At 39.6% G+C, this 23,334-nt stretch overlaps 1 protein-coding gene across 2 annotated transcripts in view; it reads left to right on the forward strand.

Moving 5' to 3' along the window:
• Positions 1–23,334, forward strand: part of PALM2AKAP2 (PALM2 and AKAP2 fusion) — a 160,034-nt gene that overhangs the window by 29,508 nt on the left and 107,192 nt on the right. The window lies entirely within an intron of this gene.

Consider the following 23,334-nt stretch of genomic DNA (forward strand, 5'->3'; position numbering starts at 1 on the left):
CCATTCAGAATTGCTTTGAAGAACATCACTGCATTAGGCCTATTTATAGCTGTAATAAAAGTGGCAACAGAATTCCGAGTCTAACTAAATATCACCTGGACTCAGGACTAACAGCAAAAAAAAAAAAAAAAAAATCATTCTGTTACCTAACTTTGTGTTAGGTTGTAAAAAGCTAATAATTTTAGGGCTACCATAATACCCAGTTAGCTGGACTTTGCCCAAATTTGAGAGGTGCTGTTTGGTGTCATCAGCTGTTCCAAATTGTGAGCTTTTATTTTTGAAACAAGTTTCTAGCCCTTATAGAATCTATAGAATCGGACTAGCCAGTGAGCAGAGCCATTCATAGCTTAGCAGGAGTTCATAGAGATGTACACCAAAGACTAAATGTTTCAATTGTAGGAATGCCTGGTCCTTGCAGACCATGCAAAGGAAGCAGGTAACCCTAACCAATGAATACTGACTAGTGGATTATGGGAGCCGTAGTTCACAGAAGTAACTTTTCCAAGCTCATCATACTGCATTTCTGGCTTTGGCAGCAGATTGGACACCATGACTCTTGGGCTTTTCGGTTCTATCATTCTGTGGGCTTCCAAAAAGATCAGCTCCATTACAATTTCTACAGGGTGTTGAGAACGTAGATACTGCTTGGAAGGAAGGAATGCAAAAACAAGGGGGAGGAGTATAAATTGTGGGGACCATCTTTTTGTGGTGGAACCTGAATTTATGGTTATTATGAAAATTTAATTTCAGGAAGGAAGTATTGAATAATTATAATGTTGTTTTTTTGATTCTGTATGTAGTTGTCCTGAGAGTATTTGTGTAAATAAAGCGTTAAAATGATTAGAGGGAATAAAAGAAGTGTTATCCTGAAAATGTGGATTCTGCTCATTGGGGTTTGAACAGCAATTTATTGCATGTTTGCTGGGGGTTACTGCAGGGCAAGCAGCCAGTTTCATCTGTGAAGCAAAATAAGCTGTAGAAACAAGTGGCTTTGCAAGACTAGCAGAGCAGACTGTAATGTAGTGCATCATATATTGCATGCAGCTGAAGTTCCGTGTTCATATATTCTTAAGTATTTTTATCTACAGCTTTTTCAAAGCTGTAAAGATCTTGGATGACCTTACATGATTTAAGCAAGTATATCTGTCGCCCTCAAAGCATGTGTACCCATGAAGGAACTAACACTTTTTGGTTTCTCTTGCTTCTTCTTCTTTTTTTTCCCAAATTGCCCTCACTTTCCCCTCTGGTATTTTCTGCAGATCAGATGATAGTATCTCACTCAACTAAGCTGACATCACTATTAATCGTTACATTATAATGGCTGACTGAGATCACTGGTTATTATATCAATTGGTGCCAAGGCTGGAAAATAGTGGTACAAAAACATTTGCAAAAAATGAATGGGTTTAATTTGCATAACATGGGAAAATCAATATGGATGTCAATAATGCACAAATTTGTATACTATGCAAACAAGTTTACTTAATAATAATTTACATTGTATGCAAATAAGACTGCCTGTATTTAGAGAACTTAACTATGGCAACTCTTGGAAATTCCATAATGACATATTAAACTCTTGATCTGGCCAATTCCACCCACCAAACTTGTTTTTGCCCCAAACATGGGATTCTGTCCTGGGCCTTCCTTGGCTCCTAGATTTTGCCATGACCCCAGAACCCAGCAGTCAGCCTTGCTACTGTGTTTCCTCGAAAACAGACAGAGTCTTATATTGATTTTTGCTCCAAAAATGCATCAGGATTTATTTTCAGGGGATGTTTTATTCTTTGCATGTACAACCCTCTACATATATTCAAATTCAGTCATATCATCTTCTGGTTGCTGCACAAGGGTGGAGGGCAGGGTTTTACTTAACTGGGGCGTATTTTTGGGGTAGGGCTTATGTTACGAGCATCCTGAAAAATCCTACTAGGGCTTATTTTCAGGTTAGGTCTTATTTTCGGGGAAATGGTATTCATTCCACTAAGGTAGCTACTTTTGGCAGCAGATGTTTCATGTCTTAAAAGACCCATGGATTATAAATTATTCTCTTTATTGTTATTTTTACTGCCATGTAGACGTGTTTGTGTGATTTTCTGCTGCAGAGATACCAAAATGAAGTGGCAGGGTTTGAGGACTTGGGGTATCATGACTTCCAATGGGTAGGTGGGATTCCATTTGCTCTGCTGCCTTAGGAAGTAACCTTTACTCTCGCCAGCCTGCCTGAGCCTTCCAAGTTTTGCCTGTGACCAGCTACGTTTTGACATGGTTCTCCTCCATTCAGGCTCTGCCCTGGTCCCTTTCACAGAGCCCATTATTTTCAAAACCAAAGGGTAGCCTCTTTAACCAGTACATGGCGGATATCTTTAGCTTGTTGTAAATCTAGAAATGTGAGATCCATTACGTTAAGCCATTTCCTGCTTCTCATGTTTAATTTCTGACCCCATGTCATGGGCAAGTTTATTTTTTGCCTTGTGACAATTTGGAATTTCCTTGTTTAAAACAAATAAAAGGCCTTTGTCTTTGTGCTTTGGAGGAGTCACTAATGCAGTCTGTCAAAGCCTTCCTTTGAGGTTGACTTAGAATGGAACATGAATATCCTTTGCCTTCTTGGCAAATGCCACAGCATGCTTTTAAATATATTTCTTTTAAAGAGCTGATCAGATTATGTAATGCCAATATGGCTCCAGATATTACACTGTTACTTTTGTTAAGGACCTTTCTTATCTTAGGAATCCTAAATGTTAGAGTTAAAAAAAATACACACTAGTGTTCAGATTTCCCAGAGAGAGTTTGGGGGGGGGGGGGGAAGGGAAGGAGAGAAACTGGGAAAATATTAGATAAAAATGAAATACTCAATGTTGCTGTTTATTCATGATGGCCTGGTTCCTATTTCAGACAAGCACAGATTCCTCCCTACCCTCTTGAACTCTTAGCATAATCAACACAATAATAGCAGTGGGTAGTTTTTCTAAAAAGTTACCTCTTCAATAAAAACAATAAACATCACTTTCAGATAAATAATGAACTGCTAAATAAATTTAATTAAGCTCAGTTTTTTTATTAACATTTTACATTACTGTGTGTCTCGTTTCATGTATAGCTGACTTGGGACCTGATATGGGAGACATGCAGGATATAAATGCAATAAAGAAATACAGTTGTACAAACATATGGCATATATATATAACAACATCCCACAAAAAATAAAAGAACAAGCCTCTTAATGAATTTCTGAAGTAAATCAGCACACACCAGATGGATTTGCATTATAACACACACCAGATGTATTTTGATTATAAATTGGTGATCTTTGGTGGTTAAAGTCACTTTAAATTTTGCCTCATTAGATAGCAAATGGAAAGGAAGCCCGTCTCTTCACCAAATGAAGGCAAATGATAATGTAGTCATGGTGTCATGATCTGAAAACCATTACCAAATCTAATACATTTTTTTACAAAATGAACATATCCACAGTCCTTGTGGCATACCCCTAAGAACTCCAATAGCAATAAAAGATTTGCATGTGCTTTTAAAAAATGGAGTGTCAGTCTTTGTTGGGGAATAAACACCAACTTAAGAGCAAGTTTATGAATGGTGTGTGTATGTGCGAGATAAATTTTTCGGGGAGATGTAGCAGACAGGGTATGGTGTTTTACACCTTTCCCAAAACGTTCCTTGTACCTTCTATTTGGGGACAATTACATCATTCTCATGAGAAACCATATCTGATCTGCCATATCTTATCGGGGGAATTTTCTCAGCAGAAACTGGTTTTGCTAGAGAACTCTGGCTGCAGCCATCCATAGTAGGTATTATTGTAATTGTCAACCTTATTGACTCAAAAGCCAAATTGAAACACGTTCAGAGAATTTGTTCCAAACCTTTCAGAACAGTGAGTATGGGCTCAGCTCACTTTGTATTCTTTGGGTACCATGCTTTCATGATAAAGTAATTTCTCCCATTCTGGGGAGGGTAGAGATGAGCTCATATACTTAATTAGAGTGAGTGGTTATTTTAAGTAGAACACAGAACACCTTAAAAGTTCTACTGTTAAAGTTATTGAAGAATTTGAGAGAAGATTCTATAACTGGCTGTGCAAGGCAATAATCCTATTGTTTTCTGTAGAATTGTATCTTCATTCAATTTATTCAATCAATTTATTTACACATTAAATCTATTATTTTTATCACCCATGTGAAACATTAAGCAGCAGAAAATGTTAATGCATTTTAAAGATGGAGAATGTCATAATGTGTTATGTTGTAGATTTGAGTTCCTGTGAATATAACTGAATTGCTTCTTAAATAGCAGGGTGTTTTTTTCCCCAGTCAGTTGTCTGGTTTAGAGTAGACATCATAGTCACTTGGCCATTGTGAGGCTGACGCATTTTCTCCTCTCCTTATTTGATTCTACCATTCAAGTCCTGGTTTAGACAGTAACTATAGTTACTGAGAACCACACAGAAAATGTATGTGTGTAACGGATTCAGACTTTTTCCAGACAGCTATCTGTCTGTCTCTCTAAAACATTGGTTCCCAACTTTGGGTAAGCCAGGTGTTCTTGGACTGCAACTCTCAGAAACCCTGCCCAGACGTGCTGGTGCTTCTGTTCTAATAAAGACCATTGTTCTATAATAATGAAGTAGAGAGAAAGGCAGAGATATAGAGAAATGGCATTTTTTTTAAAAAAAAAATCAGATTACTTGGAGCGGGGGAAATCTGCAGACCATCCCCGCCCTGGCTCAGAACCCGAAACTCCTTGTTCTTCGAAGTCTTTTTTGGTCAAAATAGGCCATTGTTGGGGGGGGAGTGGTTTGTTTTGATGTATTCATGAAGGTTTGTTTTGAACTTGAAGGCTCTGGGTTGGCCCTGAGGATAGCATGTATGCCCCTAAGGAATGCATGCATATCTTGAGCCACATCTGCCCATTCCCATTGTAGAAGGAAGAGGTGCATTCATTCACGGTAGCCATTGGGTTAGAGCAGACACCTGAACCAGACTGCTGTTTCTTTAGATCTGCCACACTGGCATCCCATCTTTCAGCCACGATATGTGGCTTTACTTATGCAGTTACTGTATAGGGCAACTCAGATGAGAGACAGAGGCTGGTCCAAGGTCCTTAACTCACAGAAATTGCTTTGTGATCAAGCATGGACATAGAGCACGGTTTTTCTATTTCAAGAGAAGCAGTCTGTACTGTAGTAGGTAGCTGTAACCAAGGTAATCACAAGGGCAGAGCTTTGCCCCAGGGTTCTGAATTTAGAGGGTGCACCCCTTCCCTCAGATTTCAAAGATTGGGCCAACAGCCTGGGCTGTGGCCATAGACCAGGTCTCTACGCAGATCTTGGCGATTTCTATCAGACTGTGTGGACATTAGACTAGGCTGCCAGGGGAGAACAGAGGAAAGTTGAATGGTGTATGAGTTCTCTCTGAGGCAGCAGGTTTCAGTAGATCAGGCATCTGTGTCTCAGCAGACCAGTCCTCTGGGCTGGACTGGACTGTAATTACTTTCATATTGTTTTCATGTCATCAGTTACAAAGTTGATGTGGGGACATGGCTTGTGCTTCTTGCTCTGTGTGCCAAAATTCCTGACTCTTGCCGATTTAATGTGGGTGAATGTATACCTGGACTGGGAAATCTGTGATCTCTTTGATGGGAGTGGAAATCCAACATCGTCCCAGACAAAGTTGCAGGTCCCTGCTTTGGACTATCTGTTTTGCTGACATTTTTTACTGCTATGCAGCCATAATTTGTGTTCCTGTGTAGAGAATGCAAAATAATTTTTTCCTAGAGGTTCAGGTCATTGCAAAGATTATTGATCAAGCTGAGACTCATAGAAACAAATCTGTGCATGCTCAGTGGTAGGACAGTGATAGGACAGAAAGCTAACAGCATCACTGTCATGGAGATCACACATACCTTTAGAACTTATCATCTCTTTTCCTAGTGGCATCAACTGCCTTTTTTCTAATTGCCAGGTTAAATCGCTTTCTCTTATGTCTGATGAAGTGGACTTGTCCACAAAAGCTCACATTAAATAATGTAAATCTTTAAGGTGCCATCATGTTTTTTTTTCTATTTTGGTTTTACCTATAATACTTTTTTCTGTCCCATGAAAATTTTTCTAAAAAGGTATTTGGTATAGAAATAGCCACCATATAAGATTTCTGGGAGCTAAGATACTTGTGGAGACCAAGTTTCTTCCCTCTAGCAAGCATTCTTCAAGTGTGAGGGACCAAATAGTCTATTTATTAGTCACAGGAGAGCCCAAGTGGGCTACTGTGAGTTGCATGCCTTCGTACTGAGGAGTAGTGCCTTGCGTTCTGTCTGGTGTTCTGACTTGCAGAGCATAATAGCACAGCTGTATAGCAGCTGTGTTTCATTTATGTTTGAGAACAAGGCCCCATTGTCGATCTCAAATATGATTTTTTCCTCTGCCCTCATTCTTCATTTATTTCCCCCCTCCCTTTCCATATTGGCTGCTTACAGGAAAAGTAGCTATGGAAAGAGAAGTTCACACTTTGAAGCCTGATGTTCACATGGCATGAACATCTGTTGGGAAAGCACAAGAGTTTGAGGCTGCTTTCTTTGGCTCACAAAAGGCAGAGCACAGGCCACTAGTTAACATGCTCAAGAACTGCTGACTTACTAAATGGTGTGATTGATAGTTGAGCCCCTTTCATATGTTTTCAGTATAGAGAAGTCTAAATCCAGTCACTAATTCCAACTAGAGTAGACCCATGAAATTAGTGGGATTTAGGTAGGTTTCGATTTACCATTCAATTATTGGTTCATTGGGTTTCAGTTGGCGCTAGCAGTTGGATTTAGGTGAGAATGTATTCTTTGTTTGGGGTGGGGGAGAAGTGTGACACTTCTGCACGCATGTAGTGACTTCAGATTTTGAAATAGATATGTAGGTCTTTATGGAAACTATCACCGCATCCCTTATTTACCTATTCTTTCTCTGTATATAAAATGTATGAGAAACCTTTTAACCTAGAGGTAGGTGAGAATTGTGTTTCAGTTGCTTTTTAAATCTGAATTTGCCAAAAATCAAAATGGGAAGAAATTGAGGTTTTAAAAATTCTACTGAAACTGAAACAAACAGATGCATCCATCTATACAAGCACAAGGCTTTGAATGTTTCATGTTGAGAATTTTTGATTTGAATCCTTACTGTATGTATTTAACCACCTTCCTATTCAGTTGTTATTGGGCTGGTCGTGATGAGTGTGCATAGAGGGAAATGACTAGTTTCCCCATCTCCATCATCACCTTCTCTTCATGGAAAGCATCATGTATGGGCCATTTTGGACAAGGGGTGTCAATTTTTCAAGTTACCTCTTTATTTTATGTGGACCAAAAGCTGTGGCAGGTGATTCAGTGCACAACCTGGTTTAGTAGTCTGAATCCTGCTCCAAATTGGTTCAGACACAATGAAACTTGATCCAAATCCCAATTCACCACCATTAGGAAACTAAAAAGGCTCTAACACGAGAGAAGGAGGTCCACACAAATGCATAAAAAGCAGTGAGATGGTAGCTTCTACAGAGTGAATAAGCCCTACCAAAGTATAGGTATTTTAGTTTCAAAGTGTGTGTTTGTGTGTGTGTGTGTGTGTGTGTGTGTGTGCACGTGCGTGTGTGCGTGCGTGTGTGTGTGTGTGTGTGTGTGTGTGTGTGTGTGTGTGTGTGTGTGTGTGTGTGAGAGAGAGAGAGAGAGAGAGAGATGTATGTTCACCTTTACCTCTGGATCTATCCTTGGCAGGAGAGCAAACAGGCAGAGAAAGACACCCTCCTGGCACAGTAGTTAGACTGCAGTCTTGCAGTCAATACTCTGCTCGTGATCTGAGTTTGATCTAAACCAGCTCAAGTAACCAGCTCAAGGCTGACTTAGCCTTCCATCCTTCCAAGCCTGGTAAATTGAATACCCAACTCATGGAAGGGGGGGGATGTGTACCCTGCATAATTAAATTGCAAACTGCCAAGAGAGTGCTTTAGGGTAGTATATAAGCAGCATACTTTGCTTTTACTTGGAGGTACCCTCAAAATTCATAATTAAAGTACTGCACTAAAGAGCATAGCTAAGACCAAACGTTCTAGTTAACATTCAAGTCCTACACTGAAAGAGAGTCAGAGGGGTGCTGGGTGGGCAGCCAGCATCAATTGACAGGGGCAGGTAGGTAGGCAAGTTAGAATGCCTCGCCACTCCAGGAAACACTGGCAGCCGGCCCTCTTTCCTAGTTGCATCATTCTCAGCTAATGCTAAAACAAAGAAAAGAAGTGAATTTAACCTGTGGGAGCCTTGTTTAAAACTTTCAAATTAAAAGTTTAAAAGTTGTGGGGAGATATCTCTGGCTATCCTCCTATAGGATTAAAGTATGATGTATCCACCTCGCCCATCCCCCCATGACCATGCACAAGTTTACTTGCTAGACTTAAAAGCTTGATAACATTCCATTTCTCTCCTAACTCAAGTGTTACTCTGGCTTTCCCACAGAAGTCATTCATTAAAAGTAGTAGTCATTACTGCCACAAATTACTTCCAAGGTCTGGGAAATACAATTCCCTTTTACTTCACCTTGGTTAATGATGGAAGCACTACCCCCGCCCAGCTGCTCAGCTTAGAGAGTAATTTATGGTTGCTCCCTGGTTCTTCTACTGGTTGGTTTGACCTAGTGAGTGACTCTTACTAGAAACAATTAAATTGCTTTGTGAATATCTATGCATCTTAAAGGTGCAAATGCCATGGTTTGGGGGGGGGGGAGTGTGGAGTAAGAAAACCCCTAAAATAACTAATTATTACTGAGTGTGAAAATTTATCCACTGCCAATCATTTTAAAAATATTTATTATTTTTATTTATTTATTTATTTATTTATTTATTTATTTATTTATTTATTTATTTATTTATTTATTTATTTATTTATTTATTTATTTATTTATTTATTGTATTTATACCCCGCCTATCTAGTCATTTCGACCACTCTAGGCAGCTTACAACATAAGGATAACAAGTTCTAAAAAAAAATTATAACAATTAATTAATTAAATGATTCTATAAGATGGGAAAAATAAAAATAAATCAAATAAAGAGGAAAAAAAGGAAAGAGGACAGGAATTAACTGGAAGGGAAGGCCTGCCTATACACCCATGTTTTTAGTTGGTTCTGAAAAGTACCCAGCGAGGGTGCAGCGCGAATCTCCGGAGGTAGGTTATTCCAGAGACAAGGAGCCACCGCCGAGAAAGCCCGGTTTCTAGTTCTTTCTTTCCGGGCCTCCCTCAGCATCAGGCTCCTTAGTCTCACCTCCTGGCTCGCACGGGTGACACGGGTAGAACTAGTTGGGAGTAACCGTTCCGCCAAGTATCGAGGTCCTAAACCATTAAGGGCTTTATATGTAAGCATTAACACTTTGAAGTCAATGCGGAAACGGATGGGCAGCCAGTGCAATATGGCCAGAGTAGGAGAGATATGTTGGTATTTTCTCACTCCAGTAAGGAGTCTTTTCTGTACTTTTGCTTTGAATGCATCTGAGAGCAGATCTTTTAAAGTTGTCCATAGCATTTCAGTTCCCACCTCCAGGTTCACAAGGGGTTTTTCTTGTTGTCTATTTTATTCAGTTGTTGGTTGTCATGGACACATGATAAATATGATCATGCTTGCTTCCTTCTACTCTATCGTTATCTCACTCCAATTTGCGTCAACAACTTAAAGGCAGGAGTTGAAAGTGGTGTGGCTCTCCTGTAAACAACAGAGCTCATCCCTGTTGAAATGCAGGTGGTTATTAAGCAGTGCGATATACCGTATTTTTCGCTCCATAAGACACACCTTTCCATAAGACGCACCAATTTTTTAGGAGAAGAAAACAGGAAAATATAATCTGTTTCCTTCGCTCCATAAGACGCACAGACTTTCAACCCCCCTGTTTTGTGGGGGAAAAGTGCGTCTTATGGTGCGAAAAATACGGTAATTCAGAAGCCCTCAATTCAAGGTAATAGTGGAATAAAATCAATAATTTATTTCCACTGGAATTTCAGGGCAATTTTATGTTCACCAAAAGAATTCAGCGATGACAATTGTGCCAGCTTTGCTTTTATTCATATAGTGAAACCAGGTAAAAACAGGTCCTAATATGGTCACATATGTGAATAAATTCCACCTTCCACCTTCTTTGATCTTTCCTGCTTAATTGGTATTGTCTGACAGACTCAATGTCATTAGTTGCCAAGTTGTAACTTCTACTGGCTATGTGAAAAATAGAATCAACCAATCAGATTTTTATAAAAAAGAGATAGCAGTATTTTTCTATTTTCGTAATGGTCGTAGGATCCATTTAGCTACTTGGACAGGCTGTGCAGTAAAATCTGGCAGCTTGGCTAGAATTCGATTCATTCTTCCTAGTGACAGAACAGCTCCTGGCAGCAGCAAAAGTGAGAGAATGGCTTTCCTCAACCTTTTTAGCCTCATATCCTTCAAATTTTCTCTAGAGCAGTGGTTCCCAACCTTGGTTCCCCAGATGTTCTTGGACTGCAGATTCCAGAAATTCTAGCCAGCACAGCCAATGGTGTGCTGAGGATTTTAGTCCAAGAACATGATCAATAATCCATTTCATTTGGGAAAATTTGCTAGAAACATGTAAAATTCTCTGGTATGATGATGTTTCACTGGGATTTAAGAGACCCATGTTGTACTGCCCACTAGCCATGAAACTCCTAGGCTAAGTCACTCCTTCTGCCTTCCAGAATAATGATTGTGAAGATAAAATGGGCAGGAGGAGGACCATGTACACCACATTAAGCTCACTGGAGAAAAGACAATATATACCATATTTTTCCATGTATAAGATCCTACATTTTCCTAAAATCATTACACTAAAACTTGAGGGGTGTCTTTTTCATGGAAGTAAGTTGAGAACAAAATGGCCCATACCTTTCCTCTGTAAACAGGCTTCCTTCAGTCCCGAGTCTTAGCTGCCTCCAATCAGGAAGCTTAGCTTCTTACAGTCAAGAGACTTAGCTTCCACCAATCACGAGCCTTATGGAAGTGATGTCAGCTGATGCTGAACAACCAATTGGAACACAATTGGTTGGAGGTAGAGCCTGTAGGCTCAGATTCAACAGGGACTCCTAATGTCCGAACATTCTGAGCCCAGAGGCTGAACACTCAAAGGTACATTTTCTCAATTTGGGGGTTAGAAAGGGGTGGGGGTGGGTCTTATTAACCGGGGCATCTTATAAATGGAAAATATGGTAGATATAATTATCTAACGGAGGAATAAACAAGTACAGGTTGTGCATCCTGATTTCATGCCATTCAGTCATGCTGCATTCAGCAGATACCAGCCTCACTCTGGTTATTAGAACTGGCTACCCACAACCTCCGAGTTCCTCTGAAAAAAATGCCTTGGACATACTTCGCCTCTGATGTGTAGTTTTCTTTCAAAGAAGAGAAGACTAAGACAGGCAGGGGTTTTCTGTGTTTTCCTGACTGGAATAATCCCTAGTAACACAGCCCAAGAAGGTGAAAAGACTGGATATCAAGGCTTCCCTTGGTATCCACCCAGCTTCTGGTGTAGATAATTGCATGGAAATGAACAATGCCTCCCGACAGGGTCCAGCTCTGAAGCACAAGCCATATAATAGGATTACAAAGTAAGCACACTCAGAGCATTTTCCATGCCTTGAACACCACCTCACACATGCTGAATTAATTGCAGTGGAGAGAGATGTGGATGAGAAGGCATAGTGCGAGTTATTCCGTGTGCTAGACACCATAGTTTTTATTGTCATTAAGGCGTTCCATTCCATTCTAGCCATGCAAGGAAGTAGAGCTATCCCTCTAATTCTAGCAGCTACTTTCAATTCTGGACCATCTATTTTGACAAGTGTTTATTCATAAAATTATTCTTTCATAATTATACATGAAATTATTGGTTTATTTGATATGAAAACATGCATTTAAATGCTCTGCTAAATATGGATTTTTATACTAATTGTACCCTAAAATATATACTATTTTGGTACTGGGAGTGTGGTGGACATTTGATCCGTGATATTCAGAAGAGTGCATAAGGTAAAAGACTTGTGTTCCAATCTGCCTAGAGATGTGAACAATTTTTTAAAAAATAAATACTGAACACAACCATCCCTAAGCAAAATTTTGATTTATGGAAGGTGTTGTTTTCTACTTTTAAGTTGTAAGCTCTTGCACATGGGAATCTGGCACTTTTACAAGGAGTGTGTGTGTGTGTGTGTGTGTGTGTGTGTGTGTGTGTGTTGTGTGTGTGTGTGTGTGTGTGTGTGTGTGTGTGTGTGTGTGTGTGTGTGTGTGTGTGTGTTGTTTCTGTGCTGGGTAGCAAATATGAGTTAAGGTTTTTTCCCCTTTCTTTTTGGTCTTCTTTTACCTATTTCACAAGGAAATGCATGGCATAACTAGATTTCCTTTCAGGTACCTATCCATCAGTTGTCAGGCTTTACAATATGGGAATTTGTTAAAGTCTTCTAAAGAAAAGTAAACAAACTTTTTGTAGTTCAGAGCATCAGATCTTTCATTCAGTGTCCCTGCTGGTATAAAATACAATTGCAACTCAACATGGCCATACTGTATTAAGAGCCAGGAACTGGTTTTCCTGGAGGGCAAAATTCAGCCTACTGCAGGGAACCACTACTGTTACTGTTGCTACCACATGTATTTAACTGCCACAGAACACTATAAGGTATGTGTGTAAGGACTGCTATCTATTGTCCTGATATTGGCTAACAGGCCTTTTTAAAGAATTAGAATGAACTATTGGCTTGCTCAGTACCCAGTGTGGTGTAATGGATAGAGTAATGGACTAGGACTCAGAAGACCTGGGTTAGATTTCCGAGCTCTGCCATTGAAACACATTGGGAGATGGAAGTGGTAAAAACACTCCTCAAATACTTCATTAAGTCTGCAACTACTCGTGGCTTGATCCACAGCCTATTTTACCCTTCTGTTCAGATTAGGTGACTACACAGAGACTCTAGATTATTTCAGTGCCAGTGTCGACACTGAACACTCAATCTGGTGGCCTGCCTTGCTTTGATCTTGCCCTCTGCCAGTCCCTGGGTCTCCTTTTATGGTTCATTGTTAAGCTTGTGGGCTGTTTTAAAGCATTGCACACTGTAAGGGAAAAGGAACAGTTTTCCAAAGTTCTTGAAATATACAAACACGTACACACATACTGCAGGAATATTAGTCTGCTTGAGTTAGTTGTTGTTTCTATATCATATCATTTTTATCTTGTTTGTTGTCCGTTTAGAGGTGATCTAGCACTAAACTTGGTAGTTAGTTTTTTTTAAATAAGAAAATATTTTGGGACACTAGGGAGAAAGATAAAGCATCACGGCCATCTATGTCACCAGAATATCACCCACAGTCACACACCCCACCTTTTTGGAGAATGAAACAACCAGTCACGCAGGGGAAAAGTCTGTTTATATCATTCTGGGTTAAAAAAGTAGAAGTCCCCAACAGCAAAGAGGGCTGAACTGATTTGGGAACAAAAAGGACTGAAGTGATTTGAATTGGCCTTTGCATTGTGTGATCAATTTTTTTTAAAATGCAACTTCATCCATTTTTATACCCAAAACAAATATTGCAGTATTTGACCATGTAGTCATAGCCTTGAAAACCCTATTAGGGTTACTATAAATTAGTTCTGATGATAATTGGACTCCAAGCTATCAGACTTTTTTCCAAAGAAATGGCAATGTTGGTTGATGGATTCTTGGATCTGCTGTTCAAAAGAAGTAAACTTCTCAGGCTCTGCTATTTTCTATTGTCATTGCTTGCAAGAACAGAAAGTTTAACAGATGTGCCAATATCACATGGTATGTTACTGGCCAAAGAGGATAACCATATTTCATATATTTATACTTTAGACTAGTCCTCACAACGTTTCCCTTGTAAGAGCATTCTGTTATAAATCAGTAAAACATGTAATAGCTCAGCATTGGAAGGTGGATCACAGAAGCCTTATTTATTTTTATTATGCACACTTCTGTTAAACTCTCTCAAGCAGAAGTGTCACAGTTACTTGGAAAAAATCAGTAATGTTTCTGACGCTGTAGTTGTTTACTGTTCAAGGTGCCTAATAGGAATAACAAATCCATCATATTTTAATTAGACATGCATGGAAGAGGGTTTGCGTTTGTTCTTTGTTTTTTGATTTGGAGGGCTAATCACTTAGTTCATTGTTAACAGTTTCCCTGAAAATGTGAGAAGATGAAAATCTGTGTGATGGCTTTTAGCCATGAAAGCTTTAGTCACAGAGAGGGAACAAAATCTATAATGCTTTAAGAAAAAGATGCGTTGCTTAATTTGAAACAAATTAGCAGGTTTATTAATGATAACTCCTTCAAATCTCATCCTGAAGAGAGAAAAAACTTGTGGTGGGATATAATTCTACCTGACCCAAAATTTAAGAATATATCTCTTTCCAGATAGGATGAGAGTAGTGATGGTGTGGAACTCACTGTTTTCATGTGAATTTCAGGCTCTTCTGAATATACAAGAGCGGTTTATGTGGCCTAGTAACAAGGAATGGAAAGAATACTTACTAAATTTGTCACTCTTGTTGACTTAGACTGTCTTAAATCTGACCAAACACTTTGGCAAGGAATTTTAAAGCCCTGCAAGGTTCAACACCTTCAGCTAAACGTGAGACGAAGAGCTTATTTTTCTTCCTCAAAGTTTTTGTAATTTGCAAAAATGGTTAATGGCTTTTCCCTTTGAGAAGTAAAGTGAGTGCATATGTGCACATACGCACATGCACGCACACATGTACACACACCTCATACAGAAGAACAAACCGAACCATCCAGTTTTTCAAATCCTTAAGCACAGTTTCAATAATGGGTGATTTGTCAAATTTGTACAATTGCATTATTTGTGCAAACTTTAGCAGTAGGAAGCCATATATCATTCTTACCAATGTTTAAACTCTTATTGAGAACATCAGCCACTTCCTTGCCGTTCTTGCTGGTGAGGAAAAGAAACTAGAGTTCATCGTGAAGGTGAGACAAGTGAGTTTACACACCTACCAGTTACATCCCACTTCCTATGCCTGGAGGCCTTCCTTATATCTAGAAGGTTGTTGCTCTTTCAACATGCTGGAGGTAATGAGAGATACCTAGCATGTTCGTATTTTTGTGGGGGGAGGTGTGTCCTGACCATAGTAGGCTTCTTTTCATATCTTTTATATCTTTCACATATTTTCATATCCTATAAAGCCTTGAGTGTGCTGCCTGTTTGAAGTTGTGTGTCAGATGTAGTGTGTGTGTGGGGGGGGAATTGCATGATCATTCAAAGACATCTAGTTTAATACATTCACCTGACCTGTGTCAGTCCCTGTTTAGCAAATAGGAGGTCTGGCACATACAGAGGTTGGACTATCGCAGCCAGGAGAAGGTCTCTAAGCTTCACTGTGTTAGATAATATATCAAAACCCCTTCGTCTTATTCTGCTACAATGTTTGTCACAGGTTTCATATCATGTACAAAAAGACACTAGGTATACCTGGATCCTTTCTGAGTGTCATATTCCCCACTGGAATTTTAGCATACAAAGAAAACATGTTCTTTCTCTTCTGCTTGGCCAAAGTGCTAACTATTTTAACACATGGTTTCTGATTGCGGAACAAGCCTACCACAATTCTGTCGTGGGTGTGGCAGATAGGCAAGCAGAACGTCTGGCAGGTTTTCAGATCATTTTTGTTTTTACAGTATATGACCCTGTCCTTCTATCATGTCACTGTGCCTTGCAGTAATCAAAATCATGGTAAAGAAAGCACCTTTCTCAAAGGTGGAGAATATGTGCATCTCCAGATAATCTTAGACTGCAACTTCCACCATATTCTACCTTTGGCTCTGCTGACTTTTTTAGTCATGGTAGACAGAGATGGATATCAGTAGAACCCCGTGCAAAATGACACTTTAATTATTTAAATAGTTTTGTGTCCAACCCACATGATTTCTTGCTTCCCCTTCTGTCCATTTCACTGTCTTTCTGTTCTTCCCATTTCTAGGGTTACTAGTTCAGCAGCATCCCTTGCCCTGAGATTTTAAAACCTGAAACTGAGGGGCAAGTACATATGATGTCATAGGGTGGCTCTTGTGACATCACAGGAATAGGCTCTTGTCATACCCTATGAGACCTCCAGTGCATTGCCTTTCCTTACATGTCAGATGAGGAAAGGGTGAGAAGGAATGGAACTGCTTCTGAACAAGCTGATAATAGGAAGAAGCACAAGGTGCCCCAATCCTTGACTTACCCCCATATTGAATATATCAAGTACAGCCATCCATTGAGTTGTCTGCCCAGCCCCCTTCCACTCTTGGCTGTTTGGTGCGTTGACATCCTGCCAGTAGAAGACAAATTCAGACACCTTTTCACTGAGCCAGTGATCCCTCATGGCCAATGGGAATTGGTTGAGATGGATGCCTCACAAACAAATAAAGCAATAAACCTTTCTCTTCCTTCACTCAGTCTGAGATTTGTTCCCCTAACTCAAGGCTCAGAGAGGCATAGTAGTTCCCTCAGACAGTAGTTACGGCTTTGAGATCTGGCAACCCTGCTCACCTCTGTTAGCCTGTATGGACACTGCATTTGGAATCTTCAGTAGAAGTGTAGACAGAGTTTTATTAAAGTTTAATGTATATTTGGGAAAGAGGAAAGATAGGATCTATCACCACTTCTGTGCCTGAAGGGGTAACAGAGGAAGAAATGTGTGTGAAGAAGTAAAGTCAAGCCTGAAAATATCAGTTTATGCTTAGAAAGCAGTGGAGCAGATCAAGACAAAGAAAGAATCTGTCAAAGGATTCTGCTGGGCTTTGTCTCTCTTTCCCCTAGCATCAGATAGTTTGTTATTGGTTCTAGTACTTTCAACAACTTCTCATATTCTCCTCCACATGTACTTCTGCTTCCTCCATATTCTTTCTTAGCAAGGAAGTTGCATTGGAAGGCAGGCCGTAAGTGGTGCCAAGAGGGCAGAAATAACAGTTCCCTGACCTTTTTCTTATTTTGGAGGACAGAGCTGTGTGTTTCAGGAACCCTGTCATTCATCCCTGAAGGTAGCCTGCTGCTCCCAGATGTAGTGGAGGATGCAAGCCCTTTAACAGAGTGAAGCACTCCGCTGTGAATAAAATGTGTAGTTGGAGTACTGAGAACCACCATCTTGTCCTTCACCTCCGTCAGCAAAATGTTTTGAACCCGGCCTCTGTGTTTGGAATGCATAGATGTAAGCAATTATTAGGTTTATTTTCTGAAGTTATGTGTAACCTTTAAAATTCATAATTATTCTCCGGGAATCTTCGGAAGCTCCCACATGGACTTCTTAATGAAACCTTTGCTAATGTTGTTGTCAAAAAGAGCTTATGAGACCAGACTTTAGAAAGGCAATGTTTTCTTGAGGCAAGCTAAGTTCATTAAAATGTTATTTTGGGAACAAAGCCATATTTGTATTTGTTTTAAATATGGGGGTAAATTTAATTAAGTAACTTATGTTTGGGTGTGCCAAGAGGGCTTAAAAATTACATCAGGAATGTGCAGTTAAGCATGTTCAGGGTAATCATCCATCTTGTGTTTCCAAGATGTAAAAATAATACTCCAGAGTGGATTTTCTCATCCCATGTTTCATAATTATTCTGTGTTGCTCTGTTAATGTTAGAATGTTAAAATAAAGATCAGGAACTCTGTGCAGTTTGCCACATACCCAGGTCTGTGAGCAAGCATATATTTAACAGGGAGGTGAAGACAGTCGTGACCAGATGCTCACTATACCTCCATGTGTTTCATGTCTATCTTTCTTATACATAAATAACATACAAGAATTGAATTCTATGTGCTGCTCACTAACACAGATAAAGGGTTTTGCATGGTGTCCCATTGTTAACTGTCAGGTGATAGTGTTGACATGTCTATGGTTGCACGAGCAAAGTAAATGACCATACATGACTACACACAGGTCCAGCTGCAGTCACCAGCATTTAAGCATATTTTCTGAGAAGAACAAGAGTCTGCAGAATCTCTTGATTTGTGTAGAATAAGTATTCTTTTTAACAAGCTGCCTTATTCTGTGTTGCTCCTTGAATAAGGATTTCAAGCACTTGTCTCCATTGGCAATGCTTTGAATGGCTGAGAGCACTTGCAGTACCATAACATCTCGAGGGCCACAAGTCGCCCACTCTGATCTAGGCCAATATTTTCTTCTCTGGCTGACTGTAGCTCCTCATAGTCTTTTCATAGACATTTCCTGATCCTTTTGTAGTCCATGTATCTCACCTCCTGTAATTGGGTTGAATGTTGGCACGCCAAGCATGTGGTTTTCCTTTCCTGATCAATTATATATATGCAGAGGTAGATTGAGGTGCATGTTTGATTTTTTTTTAAAGCAGGGGTCTGGGATTTCTTTTAGCATGTTTGGACCCTTGGGCACACATTGGCCACCACTGTGCTAGATGTACGTGTCTGCATTTGTTCATTATTGTATACTGGATGTCAAGTCAGAGAAAGAGGCTGCAACTGTGTCTACTTTCAGGTACATGGTTTAAGAAAAATAAAAACAAACTGAACATGCCTAAAGGAGGGCAACCAAGATGACCAAAGATCTGGTAGCCTTCTATGAAGAACCGTTGAGGGAGATGGGTATGTGTAGCCTGGAAAAAGAAAATGAAAGGCAGTTTGTTGACCGTCTTAAAATTTGAAGGACTGCCGTGTGGAAGATGGAGTCAGCTTGTTCTCTGCTGCTTGACAGAGTAGGATGAAGACTAATTGATTCATTTAAAAAAATACTTGTTCATGATCATTAAACATGATTTGACAGTGGAATGCATTACTTTGAAAGGTTGCAGACTCTTTTCATTGGAAGGTTAGATGGCCTTCTGTCCACAATGGTTTGGCTGTGGATTTCCTTCTTTAGCAGAAGATTGGGACTGATGTTTCTTGGGGTCCCATCCAACTCTCCAGTTCTATGATTCTATCATGTTGAGAATGTTGGTTTTGCTATTTACCTGATATGCCATGTAGCCTCTTTGCCACCATTGGTATGTCAGTGTGCCGCTTTGCCTTTTGTGTGAATCACAGAGACCATGAAAAATAACAAATTGCTTACCTGTGGTTCCGTGGTTGGCCTAGAATTTGAAGCGAAAGGTAGAAATCCACACTAGGCATGTGCTGAGGGACATGGTTTCCATCAAAAGATGCTATGCTGAGCTCTGCAAGGTTCCAAATACTTTTTGGACTGCAGCTAATCATTTGTGTGAATCCACAGGCAACCACAAAAGAACCATAGTTATAGGTTGTTATTTTCACCTTTATTTTTGCATGTTTTCTATAGAAATTGGTAAGGCAATTTTATGCAAGTTGGCATGCTCTTGTCTGCTCTCTTTGGATGATGCTTGTTCCGTCCTGTCCCACCCACCCCCTTTCCCCCCTTATTAACCGTAGCATTATAGGCGTAGTCTCTGGTAGGTACATTTCAAGTTGTACTGTAGGTTGCTAGGATGAAGAAACGATAGTGTCTGTTTTCCCTTTTAAAATATTTGGCAAAGAAAAGAAAAAAATATCTAGCCATTACTCAGGCCTGTCTCCAGCAGTGATTAGAACACAACCATCCCTAGTAAAATAGAGACCAGTGGTAAACATACGTTCTAGCATTCATTTCAGAGTAGCTGGAATTTTGTTAAATTTTTTTTGGCGGGGGGGGAGATAGGCACTCTATAATTATTAAACACAATGTTAAAAGCTCTTAATTTTCCTTCCTGAAAGGAGGATAGAGTGTAAGATGCTGTGATTTAAGAGATCCACTGGATTGTCTTTGCTGAATAAAATAGAGGTTGAAAAAAGAAGATACAGGAAACCATGGTGAAAGCTGTAAAACAAAGCAGCTGTTTCTGCAGGGAAAGTACATGTAAAACAGAACCATAGAAGATGTATAACTATATACCTGTGTTTGAATGAGAATACCAAAGAAAAAGAAAGATGGGAAAAATCTCCAGATGACTAAATTATAATTTCTCTTATTATTAATTGCATTTCACTGAAATACAGCAAAAGATCTATACTCTAAATACTGGGTCACAGAATTCTAAGAATAAGAGTAACAATAGGCAGGCAGCTACAATGTTGTCCTTCTCATGCCAGGAATAGGTGAACTGCTGTCATTTAGTTTAGGTATATGGCTTCAGAGCTAAACGTTGGGAGTTCAATTCCTCACTTTGCCTCCTTGACAGAGTCTGTTCTCAATGATTTGTGAGGGTCTCTTCCAGCTCTACAGTTCTAAGATGATGATGAAGATTTGGTCAGTTCAGGTGGTTGAATTTGGTTTCCTCCCCCCCTCCACTACATTTTTGAAGAATTCATCAAAATTCACAAATGACATACAGTATTTGGAATAGAAGGCACTTGGGCTTTTAAAAAACAATGAATTAAGAAAAAAGTTAAATTTTCCGGTTTTCTCATCCCTAGGTTAAAGAGGATGTTGGGTTGTTTGAAACAACTTTGTAAAGTAGAAAAATACATTTAGGACGTAATTAAGGACACTACTTTTCAGGGAGGCTTTCCTTCCACACTGACCCCAGCTTATCACCTTCCCTCCCGACTTTTTTTCTCCCCCCCCCCCTTCTTCTTCCCTCCCCTCTTTTCCTCCATCTGGGGATTAGTTGGTGCCGTGTGTGTGTTTTTTAAAGGGTTATTGTTGCTGTTCTTAATGTTTCTATTTTTATTTTCTGTTGTATGTGTTGTAACCCGCCCAAAGTAGTGTTGGGACACTAATGGGAGCGAGATACAAATTGATTGAATGAATGAATAAATAAATAAAAATACATGAGCCCGACTTTAGTATTGAAAGTCCTTTCTCCCTCTGTCCCTCCCTCCTGCCTGCTCCACATCCCCACCCTGTGTACCCGCCTCCTCTGTTACTTCTCTCTTTGACTCTCGCTCTCTGCCAGTGTGGCAGCCTCCATTGTGCTCTGTTTACCACTGCAGCTGAAGCGTGAAGGATTCGCAATCTATAAGGAGCTTCCAGTGCCAGGCTTCATTGTTGGAAAGAGTGCCAGCACTTCTCTCCCATTACAGTGCCCTACTCTATTACACAAGGAACAGGAAAGTCTCGAATGCACAGGAATGAAGTTGAAGGAGTGAGTGAGTGAGTGAGTGAGTGAGTGAGTGAGTGAATGGAGGCAAAAGAAAGAGAGAGAGCAAAAGAACTGAACTACATGATCCTATATATGATTACTCAGAAATAAGATCCACTGAGATCAAGGGGAGTTACTTTTGGAAAAATGCGTACAGAGTTGCTGTCCCAGATCAATCGTATTTTTGTAGTTGTTATCAAAGGGGGGGGATTTCTATGACATTTCAACTTTTCTCTGCAACCTACATTTGAAGCCCTAAGCAAGTTCAAAGATGGTTATGAGGAATCTGGCTTTTCTCACCAGATTGCTAATAAACATGTTCAAACCTAAGCTCAAACATAGGTTGCAGAGAAAAAATGACATGTTTTAGAAATTCTCCCCCTATATTCAGCAAAATGTCTAACCCAGCAAAAAACTGGGTCACAGAATTATAAGAATAACAACAGGCAGGTGGGTATAGTGTAATCCTCCCTATGCCAGGAATAGGGGAACTGATGGCATTTGGCCAAACCAGATGGATGAATTTGTTTTTTTTTCTGCTACATTTGTTAAAGAATTTGTCAGAATTCACAAAAGTAGTTGGAATAGACAACACTTGTGGTTTAAAAATGTTAAATGAAGAAGGAAGCAGTGCTTTCAGCTTTTCTCATCCCTAGGTTAAAGAGGGTGTTGGCTTGTTTGGAAGAACTTAGCAAAAAAGAAAATACGTGAATTAATTACTCGTTGTCTGAAGTTTGGGAATTAAGACCTGAAATTAGAGTTTGGAAATAATTGGGAAAATCCTGTTGGTGTAACTTTGGACCTGCATAACCTGGATTGGGTGCCAGAAGCATTTAATTAAAATGAATTAAAAGCTAATTAATCCCCTGCTCCCTTTCAGGTTTCAAGGCTGAAACCTGGGACCTTTGGAATGGTCAGGGAAAGAAGCCTTTAATAGTGAAAAATTGTTGCTGGTTTGCAGGCAGCAGTCCTAATCTTAGTGGAAGCAATCCAGTAGGATTTTGCCCAATGAATTGCAAGCAAAGAGGTTAATTTCAACAAGTTATTTGCAAAGAATAAGCTTTGTGTCTGAGGAGGTGGATTTTGGTCCAGAACAGCTCTCTCTGAAACGAAACTGCTAGTTTTGAAAGTGCTACATTATTTTGCCTTTCTTTTGTCTTTTCCTACCACTCAGCAAATTCTTCTTTTTTGGTAACAATGTCATAATGAAATTATATTTCAGGAATGACATGAGTGGGAGCAATGTTACTATTTTGTGTGAGAATAATCTTTTCTAATTAACTTTATGCTATTTTAAGGGCATTTTGAACCATGTTTAGGAATATTTTGAGTGGAATTTTTCAAATTGGAAGTCAGTCTCTTGTGAAATGTAGGGTATCTGCATTCTCACCACCAAAAGTAATTATATATATACTCATATATAATATATTAAGGAACGGAACATGCTACTAAGAGACATTTGTAGTAGTAAATGTAATGAAATTACTTCTAGAAGTTTTATAATGAATTACCTAACAAAATACTTTTTAAAAGTAACATTCCAAGCTTGGGTACAAACCACAAATTAACATGTGGTCTATGGGCTGCAAGGTAGTGCTCAGGCCTTAGCCTCCCAACACACAACCCAAAAATTAAAATGGGGAGGGGGGTTTGGTTTGTCTGAAATTGTCCTCTTGAGCCTTTTTGGGGGTGTGGCAGTTTTGATAATGGAGCCTCTGAGTCACACACACAAACACACAAGTACACACAGAGGGTTCCCCCCGAAACCCCAATATTTTTGCTAGTAGAGCTAGAAAGTTTTTTTTAAAGTTCTTTTAAATATATAATTATATATAAAACTTTCTAGCTCTACTAGCAAAAATATAGGGGTTTCGGGGGGAAACATTAGATGTGGGGCTTGTGGTGGATTGGCCCTCTACAGTCCATAGATGGGTGTGTGTGTGTGTCACCCTCAGTCCTCAGGAAATCTCCCTGCCTGCCTGCCTGCCTGCTTTAATGCAATTATGGCCTTTCAGAAAAGTCTCATAAGGAAACACAGTACCGTACAGCTATCATCAAACATCTGAGTGCCAGGAATTAACAGCTCAAGTTGTGTTTTGTTCTTTTAATACCAGAAGAGGACTGCTTGTGAATCCTGCATGTAATATTTATATTAGCAAGTCTATTGCACAAAT

Source organism: Pogona vitticeps, chromosome 2 (genome assembly GCF_051106095.1).
Source record: "Pogona vitticeps strain Pit_001003342236 chromosome 2, PviZW2.1, whole genome shotgun sequence".
NCBI lineage: Eukaryota > Metazoa > Chordata > Lepidosauria > Squamata > Agamidae > Pogona > Pogona vitticeps.